General features: G+C 44.8%; 1 protein-coding gene across 1 annotated transcript in view; it reads right to left on the bottom strand.

Moving 5' to 3' along the window:
- Nucleotides 1–1900: 1900 nt before the first annotated feature.
- Nucleotides 1901–9454, bottom strand: part of FOXO3 (forkhead box O3) — an 89590-nt gene continuing 82036 nt past the window's right edge. The window contains exon 3 of the mRNA XM_084202801.1: nt 1901–6064. The gene's annotated coding sequence lies outside the window, so the exon portion shown is untranslated. The remainder of the gene's footprint in view (nt 6065–9454) is intronic.

Genomic DNA, 9454 nt, shown 5'->3' with positions numbered 1-9454 from the left:
AATCTGGAGATTCTGAATTTTGTCAGACAATTCCAAAGTTTCTCAAAGATTTAAACCACAGTAAAAATAAAAAAAAAATTAAAAGCTTACTTGGTTTTTTTGTTGATCTAGTGGAATTTTCTATGCTTTGTACTTATATGATAAATACATTTTCATTTTTAAGAATTCCACAGGCAGACCCAGTGGGAAAAAAAGCTCTGTGGGCTGGGTTGGGCAAAGAGAGATGCCATGAGACAGCGCAGAAGCTGCTGGCAGTGGGATGAATGTGTGCACCAGCAAGAACAATATCTACTCCATCTGGCTTGGGCTCCACTTCATCCAGGAAGACTTCCTTTTGAAGGGGGAGATTCCAGCCACGATGGCTCCAACCAGTAAAAGAGGTAACCTCCCAGATTTACTTATCTCAGCCTTCTTGAAAGCACCCCTAACTTCCTTGGCAGCAGTAACCAAACAAGAGCTTAAAACACTGTTTTCCCTGGTCTGGCTGAACTCACGACTCAGCAAATGTGGTGGGGAGCTCCTAAAATAGCTCTCTGTTGCCTCACCAGCCTCAGCAGCAACTTGAAAAGTCTTTTGCCTTCTGGGACAACTTGGAGAAGTTTTAAAATGTTTGGACTTATTTTGAAAGTAGTGAGAAAGATAAGAATGATCTATTCCAAGGCTGTGTGAACTGAAGGTCACAGCTAAGACATTGCACAATAGACCCAAGTAGGTTCAGCACAAAACTTGCTCAGGAGCTGATCAGCTCATCTTCATTGCTGTGGCCACCCCAGCCTAAATTCAGGTTAAAGCTGAGTCCCTTTGACTTGGCACCTCACTAGGCCAAACAATCACAACATCAGTGTCCCAAATATCAGTGGGGCGATGCCAAGGCAGAGGGCTCGGATCCTTCCCTTGTTGGAGAAGCCTTGTGAAAAAAAGCAAACCAGCCCTGTTTGTGAGGGGAAGCTGTAGTTGCTGCAGGACAAGCACACTCTCACTCTGGCAAGTTTAATGTACGCTTTCTCCTGGTCAAAGGCTATTTACTCTCTGTCTGGATCTTGTGACGTTCCAGGCTGTCTCTAGTTAAGAGCAAAACCTGAACAGCTCTTGCTGTGTTTAACAAGGGATATCCCCAAGCTGCTCTTTATTGCTGCAGTACTTCAGCGTATCGTTCCTGTGGGCTCTGCATGGACAACATCATGGTTTGTCCCCCCAGAGTAATGAAAACCCCCTCCCTCCTGTGAGGAAAGGCTCCTCTTTCTTGAAAATATAATTTCCTTCTGAAAAATGACTCAAAAAGACCACATACATTTCTGGCTTCCCATCAGGGTGGGAGAAGAGTTTTTTGTTGACATGCCTCTCATTTCTGAGCATGCTCTCCATGGCCTCAGCAAGAGCCCTCAGTATAACTTTTTGCTGAGTAAGGCTGCTGGTTTTATTATCCCAAATCCCAAACGGGTGGTTTCAAGTACTCCAGGCATTTTTCAAAGACAGTCTGAAACCCAGCCAAGCCCACGGTGGGGGTGTAACCCTTCTCTGGACAGGTCTGCAGGCAGACTGGTTCTCTCCCAGGTCAGGCGAGCTGGTCTGCAGCTGCAGAGTGCAGCTGCCACCCCTGGGGACAACCCCCTCCGTCCCCAGATTCAAGAGAATTTTGTGATTTTTTTAGCAGCAGTAAATTATCCCCCTGGGGGTTATTTGACCACCAAAACTACACTGGCTTGGCTGAAGGATGGAAGGGCCAAGGCCCATGTCAATATGTCAATATTAGTGGAGGAAGGCTGGGGACCCCTGCCCAGCCCCAAGCGCCCCACCAGTCCTTTTCACTTGCTCACTTGCTGCTTGACTCACCCCTCCTCCAGGTGCTGTGTAAGCACACGTCTGTCTGTGACACAATAAAACAGAGCAAAGGCAAATGTGCAATGTAGAGATCCATTATGCTTTATTTACATGCGTCACCATCTCTTTTACAAACTAGATTACAATTTAAAATGGAATACACAAGGCAATATCTACTAACACCAAGTGGAGTAAGCACTGCGTCTCTACTTCATTTGGAAAGGGGCAGGTTTTGCTCCAAAACAAACTTCCTTCCAACCTCTGAGTAGTAAGGTAATATATTCCTCCAGGGCAGCATAATTTTTTTTTTTTCTTTTTTTTTTAAATATAAAATCCTTAGTAAGACTGCAACGTGAGAGTGTCTGCTTTCAAATGAAAGTACAAGATAGCCCAAATGAAAAGTATAAACTGTTCAGCTCTTCGGTATGTAAAGACGGCCATGCGCGATAAGGCTGTGGATTTAATATTCTTCCAATTTACATGGCTTGAAACAGAAACAGATAAAACAGTTTTACAGATACTGTATACATATTTTTTCCAATCATGCAACTTTTTAAAAAAAAGTTAAACATGTGAAGCCAAATGTACAATCCATTTTTTCCAACCCATAGTTACGAAATGTATCTGGTCCCCCTTCGCATCTGTTGGCAATTCCAAAGGTATACTGTGTACTTGAAACACTTACAGGACACCAATTGCCAAGCAATGATATAATTTTGGAGAAATACATGACCTAAAAAGTAACTTTTTAAAGCAGTGGCACAAAAATTTCTGGAGTTAAGCAGTGTTTTAACTATCTGATTATTCTTAAGAGAAAATTTCTTTTACAAAATCATTAAATCAAGCCCCAACCTGTGACTAGAAACTGCATAAATAACACCTTTTTAGACCTTTTGTTTAGACCAAGTGTTCAAAAGACAACCATGTAATTGTGACCTTGACCTTCATCTGTTTTACATGATTTCATGAGGACGACTTCTAGGCATGAACACGTCCAAAGACTCAAAGGCCAAATTTTCAAAATGTAGGTTCCTCAAACTAAGTATTCAAGGCTTAATTTTGACAGCTAAATAACTGGCCCTTTGAGTTCAGGGAGATTTATCTAGCACCTCTGGAGTAAAGGGCCTTTGCTGGGCACCTCAGCAGGTGAAGAGGGCGATGACCCTGCCCTGGGGGACCTGTCCCCTCCCCGTCCTTCCTGAAGCCATGAGCGCAGAGCAGCTCGTCCCCTGCGGCCACGCTGGAGTCCTCCATGTTTGGTGCCTGATCCCAGGCACTTCTCCTTGAAAATTTTAGCCCCAAAACTGAGCAATAGAAACCAAACCAAACCAAACCAAACTGAAGAGGCCAGTCAGGTCCATCCCTTTTCAGTGAGTGCTGGGATGTTCTCCAAAGCAGGGCCCCAAGCTGTCCCAGCCATGCCAATGGAAATGCTTCCCCCCTGACATTGCTGGGATGCAGGTTAAGCCTTTCAGCCACTAGTGCCTTTATTATTTCTTTTAAAAAAAACTTCTCTGCCACTGATGGGCTGTCTCTAAACCAAGTGTTTTTCTCCTTTTTCTGAACAGAGCAGGCCGTCATTTCATCTCTCATTTCTGCCAGTGGAAAGCAGTTCCTCTGAACCCAAGCAGCCTAAGTAGCTGGAACAGAGCAGAATTTGCAGCCTTTTCATTTAAGCTTTCAACAGGCCTTCCCTTGCCTTTGACATGAACTGAATGTGTACCAAGAAAAAAATAAATTATGGGGTTTGGTGACTTTGGCCATACCATCGAGTGAGGCTTTACTGATCTGTCAGTGACAGTGGGCCTTTGGGAAGCACCACAGGTCTCACTGGAGGCTCATCTGTAGGGATCAAAAGCTGCACCTCAGCACGGGGAGCCACTGAGTGAGCTCTGCTGACAGCCAAAACATGGGGCTGGGGCACAAGCCCAGCCACAGGGCAGCAGCTGCAGAGAAGCCTCAGCAAAAGAAACACCAGAGGGAAGCCCTCCACTCGCATTTTGGGGTGTACCAGGAAGCTAAGGGCTAATGGCACACGCTCAGGGGAGGCCAGTGATGAACTTGATGAACTCTTGACCAATTTCAGTAAAAGGTGCCTGCAGCTGGACTCGGGCAAGCAGGGTGCCCAGCTGTGCCACATAAGCATTCTGGGAAGCTGGCTGCTGATAGACACGGGCAATGTGCAGCAGCCAGCTCCAATGAATGCAACAAACTAGGCCATGTGCCAACAAAGAGAACCCCTCAGTGTAAAAAGAAAAGAGAAGTTTTTTTAAAAGGCAAATGATAAACCCTTGGCTGCTTGAAAGAGTTGATATGCTACAGGGCTATGCTACCCGCAACTGCACAGAGCCTACACAGTCGTAACTGGGGGGAGAATCCAAGAGGTGCATCTTTAGGAGAGAACAGCATGGGGGCTACGGTACTAAACCAAAACTTCCATCACACTAGGAGCCATTGTTTCACCAAAATCACCTCAGGGACCTGGAAAGTAAGGAGTGAGGAAGGGCCCACGAATGCGTGTGAGTGTTGGTGCATGACTGTGCATGTGTGGTGGCAGTGGCGAGAGGGAGTCACTCCACATTGCATGGGACACGGGTCGGTGGGAACTCATGCACTGAGACCTTGGGTTAAAATGCTAGTTCTGTTTTCCTAACATCCATGCATAATGATCCATTTCTGTACATAATAAAATATATTTATATATTTATATGCATAATGCTTTTATGCAAAGGAAAAAAAAAAAACTTCATCTATCGCTTTGGAGAATTATGTATACACTGTCCTATTCAGAACCTCTTCATACCAAATTCCTATGTACCACTGGTGTTTTCCCCTCTTTTTTTGTATCCCTCCCCCCCCCAGATACTAATAAAAAGTAATCAAACTTTCCAGATTATAGAGAGGATCTATACAGCACCATACCTTTTATTCATTATTATTATTAATTATTATCCATTTTACAAAAGAAAATCTTAGAAGCAAAATATATAAAACTGCCTTGTCTTTCAGTGTCATTTATCCTGCTACAACCTATGCTCGTATGAAAAGCCATTTGCATGATACTGTGCCATTCCCACTCCTGCTTCTTCTGCCACAATGGATTATACATAATGAGAAGGAAAAAATAATCAAGGATATGTCCAAAACAACAACAACAACAAAAATAAACAGGATCACTAATGCCATAACACACCCTGCAGTGATCTGTGCCTCAGCTCCTGGCATTGTCACTGCAAGTCACTTGCTGATGCCCAGCCGCTCGGTTTCCTTTAATTTCTGTGCTTCCAAACACATCTCTACAGGTGACTACGTCCACCTCGTGTGGCAGCTCAGCCCACAACTCCTCATCAGCTCCCCGGGGCAGCGAGGGCAGCTTTGCTAACCTAGGGCAGGAGGGGAGCCCGCTGCAGCGGGCAGGAGAGGGGCTCCCGCCTCGGTGCAGGTGAGGGCAGTGGCACCTGCTGTCAGTCCGTCCCTGTGAGCCAAGAGGCACACTCTCCAGCTTCCCCTGCTCTGCAACCAGCTCTGGGCTGACCCTTACGGAAAACAGGGGTGTACCATTAAACCTCAGGAAAGAATAAGAAAGAATCAAACCAACCAACCCAACAAACAAGCAGGCCACGCGCATCCCCTCTCTGGAATCCAGCTGGCTGACAGGACTAACAAACGCTGTACCTTCAGAAAACCCTGACACCTGAGCAGCGCTGGGTTACGGTCATTTCCATGCACGTGCACAGTGCCTCCGATTCCCCAGGGAGAGAAAGCAAAAATGGTTAAAAATCTACGGAAATCAAACTGGAGGCTGTAGGGGGGGAGGGTGGGCAGATAGGGAAAACCTCCAAAAAGAAAAGCCAACTTAAAACATCCCAAAAACCATTAATATATTGAAACACCACATACTCATTGACAAGTAACTAGTGTAAAGGCTACACAGTGTGTTCTCAACAGGATGGTGCTGAACATTGTCTCCACAGCAGGTGCTTGGCCATCCCAGAAAAGGAAGATTTTTGCATACTTCAGAATGAGTTCAATTTTCAACAAAAAAAAAAAGAAAAAAGAAAAAGAGGGGGGGAAAAAAAAGTAGGTTCTTCACTCCAGTAAGGGGCCTATTAACAGTCTGCTTCATTAGGAAAATAATGCAGGGTTCACAAAGGTCGTAAGCTGTAAACAGTATCACTGTCCACTTGCTGACAGCAGATTTGGCAAAGGGTTCTCTCTCTACATCTCGTGTCAGTTTGAGGGCCTGGAGAAGAAAAAGAAAAAGACAGTGAGATTACTGCACAAAGGGGGGGAAAAAAAACCACAACAAAAAAGGCAACCAAGCAAACATTCAAACAAAACAACAGCTTCCACTGAGGATCCTTTCAGGTATGTTTGCACCCAGGAGCTTTAAACATATAGCAAGGAATAAGGTGACCCTGCCTGAAAATACTTTTCCCTTGCCAAGGTTCATGTGTTTCTTTGATGGCTTAGCTGCTCCCAAACAGGACAGAAAAAACCCTCTCTCTGATGAAAAATGATGGTCAAGCCTGATTTACAGAAACCCAGTGCACTGTCCATTTGTTAAACATATTTCCAGGTAGAAGCAATGAAGGATCTTCCAGCTTTTCTCCATTTTTCACGATCACCCTTTCTCAGCATCACCAAAAAGCTGAATAAATCTTCTGTAAGCATTTGACATCCACCACCACCCTTGAAGGACAGATGAAGAGGATGCTTAAGACAAACAGTAAGGAGCCACGAATTTCAGTGTGGATTTTGGGGCTTTCTATTTTCCTGCTCACGCAACACACCAGCAACAGACAGGGTCCAGCTGGCTTTAAAAACTGGGTTAGGGTCTATCTCATTCTCTAGCCAAGAAACTTCTCTGAGGAGAGAGAAGCGTGGGGAAGACACCTTGGATACAGCATGGAGATGACTATGAAGAAATATGGTAATTAGGTAAAACACTGAAAACAGATGAACATTTCCACCAAGGGGGCCAAGGGGACAGAGTTTTAAAAGTACTCAGTGGCTTGGAGATATAGGCAAACACTGCATAGGGTTTTGGAAAGTATGTACATTTAAACATTCTCATGAAATCCTCTCACATTTTCAGAAAGTTCACTTGGTACTCATTTGTGTTGCTGGGCATTTGTGTAGCTTCTGAAATGGCTTCTGAAAACAGGGTTTAGTCTCCTCACACCACTTACTAGCTTTTGAGGATTTTCCCCAAGACAAAAGATTGATGATTTTTTATACAGTGCAAGAACAAGGGGGCACGGACTGAGACCAAAAAGCCACTGAGTTGATTACTGGAATGTCTTTACTTTCAAAAGACCCTGCTAGCAGGCACCCTCATGAAAAATGGTGGATTTAGTGGAACTGCTGCTTTAACCAGGATGGGCATCTCCTGCAAGAAGGATGACTCAAACTGTCGCCTGTCTAAGGTGCCAGGCCCTGATCCTATGATAACAATTTATTAAAATGACCTATTCTAATAATACTAAATGATTGATGGAAATTTAATCATTTTGTCTCATGGTTATTAAAGCAACAGTGTGACAGCTGCTCCCTGCGCCATTAGAGGAGAACTTCATTCAGCACAGCTTAGGGAGCAGACAGATTGTGCATTTCACCCAAACAAAATTTGGCTTTAGCCTTAATTATGTGGAGGGGTTTGGGGTAGACTGTTTTGTGAATAAAGGGATTTCTGACTGGATCAACATATTGATTTCATCATTTTCAAAGGGCAAATTAACTCTGGCCGTTCGTTAATGTGACTGCCTGCCAATGACTCTGTTTGGTGTGCCCCGATGGCCATAACAAGGTCAGCACAAGATACCCTGACAGGCCTGGCAGCCCCCAGTAAAACCTGGCCAGTGGCTCGTAAGCAGCTCAAGCAAGTGCAAGCCAAGCCCATTTCTCTACTTCTTAAAGCCTGAGCACCAGAGGGGGCTGGAAATGAGTGACTTCCCAAAGTACAGCACCCTCTGAAGGCAAGGCTCGTGTCCCAAATGCCACAGCCCAGCAAGTCAGCTCTCTCTCAGGCAGCTGCCAGTTATGTTGAGCATGGGCTTAACTGTGGCACGGTGAGAAGTCTTGCTGAGTTTGAATAAAGCTATTGATTAAAAGTAAAAGAGTACAGCAACTCCCAATAAAGCATCAGAGTGTTGCTTAATGTTTAAATTAAAAATCTATGTGAAGCATTATACTATGAAACCAAGTGATGCGAAAAAAACTGGAGGAGGGTTAAGTTGAGCATCTTTTGTGGAAGGGGCACTGGCAAATATTTTTTCTTGTGGGACCTGTACTTCAGACAGTGCCAACATTTTGGAGACAGACACACAGTGGAGGTGTGCATCACATAACAGAACCAAACTATGTTCCATTTTCACAGCTCTGCTTACAGGGACTCTGCAAATGGATTAAAAATGAAAAGAGCTAGATCAAAGTCTTAACCTACCTGCCTTCAAATTACCCTGTTAACATCTGTAACAGACTCACACAGTCTTGCTTTCTGTCTCACCACAAAAAGCCTATTTACCCTGAGTTAGCAGCCGGCTACCCCACAGCGATGAAAACTGTATCAAGGCAGGGAAACAAGTGCTCCAGTTATGCCTTCATTTATCACAGAATCACAGCATGGTTTGGGCTGGCAGGGACCTTATAGATTGTCTAGTCCAATCCCCCTGAAGTGAGCAAGAACATCATCAACTAGATCAGTTTGCTCAGAGCCCCATCCAACCTGGCCTGGAGCAGTTTCAGGGATGGATCATCCACCACCTCACTGGGCAACCTGTTGTGGTGTTTTACCACCCTCGCTGTGAAAAACGTTTTCCTTATATTTTATGTAAATCTACCCTCTTTTGATTTAAAACTATTACCCTTGTCCTACTGGAACAGGTCCTGCTAAAAGCTTTGCAAACAGTCATGCAGGAGATGAGATGCCCCTTTCTTCTGTCCTATTCTCTGCCCTCCCATCCTCTACTTGCTACTGACCAGTTACAAATGCTACTGTCGTTTTACTCTGTGGCCAAGCTGATCAGTTCTAATTTCCCCCCAGCAACAACATTTCTTCACCTCTGTCTCACATCATTCCACCACTTAACTGGACTCCCAAGCCCCACTCCAGCTTGTGCAGCATCAGAGCAGCTGTGAAGAATCATTTCCCACCTGTTACTTTCCCCCTTTGATTCCCAATGGTGCGAATTATGAAGCCCTGGAAATTTCTTCAGAACAGAAAGGTGACATGGTGATGCTCCCCAGAGCAGGGTGTAGATAACGTGCCCTGGATCATCAGTGAGCCAACACAGCCACCAGCACAGGAAGTTTTCTATTGGAAGAAAAGCTGTGTGCTCCTTTACTCAATTATGGTACAAGAATCTGCACTGCCAACACACAGCTCCTCTGTATGGTAGCCTAACATGGATCCCCTGATTTGGCTGGAAGGCTTGTTCAGTGATTCTCATCTTGGAAAATGTCACCCTTCAGAGGTCTGTAAAATAAGTGTTCTCCCTGGGTACCACTTTGCAACAACTCTCCAGGGACAGGAAATCCCAGTAACTACTCTTACTGTGCAGACACTTGGGATGCAAACATTTTCAAGGAAACTTGTGTCCTTTAGTGACAGATGTGCATTCGTTCTGGTGCC

The sequence above is a fragment of the Fringilla coelebs genome (assembly GCF_963513975.1).
Source record: "Fringilla coelebs genome assembly, chromosome: 3".
Classification (NCBI taxonomy): Eukaryota; Metazoa; Chordata; class Aves; order Passeriformes; family Fringillidae; genus Fringilla; species Fringilla coelebs.
This window is presented reverse-complemented; position numbering and strand designations above follow the sequence as displayed.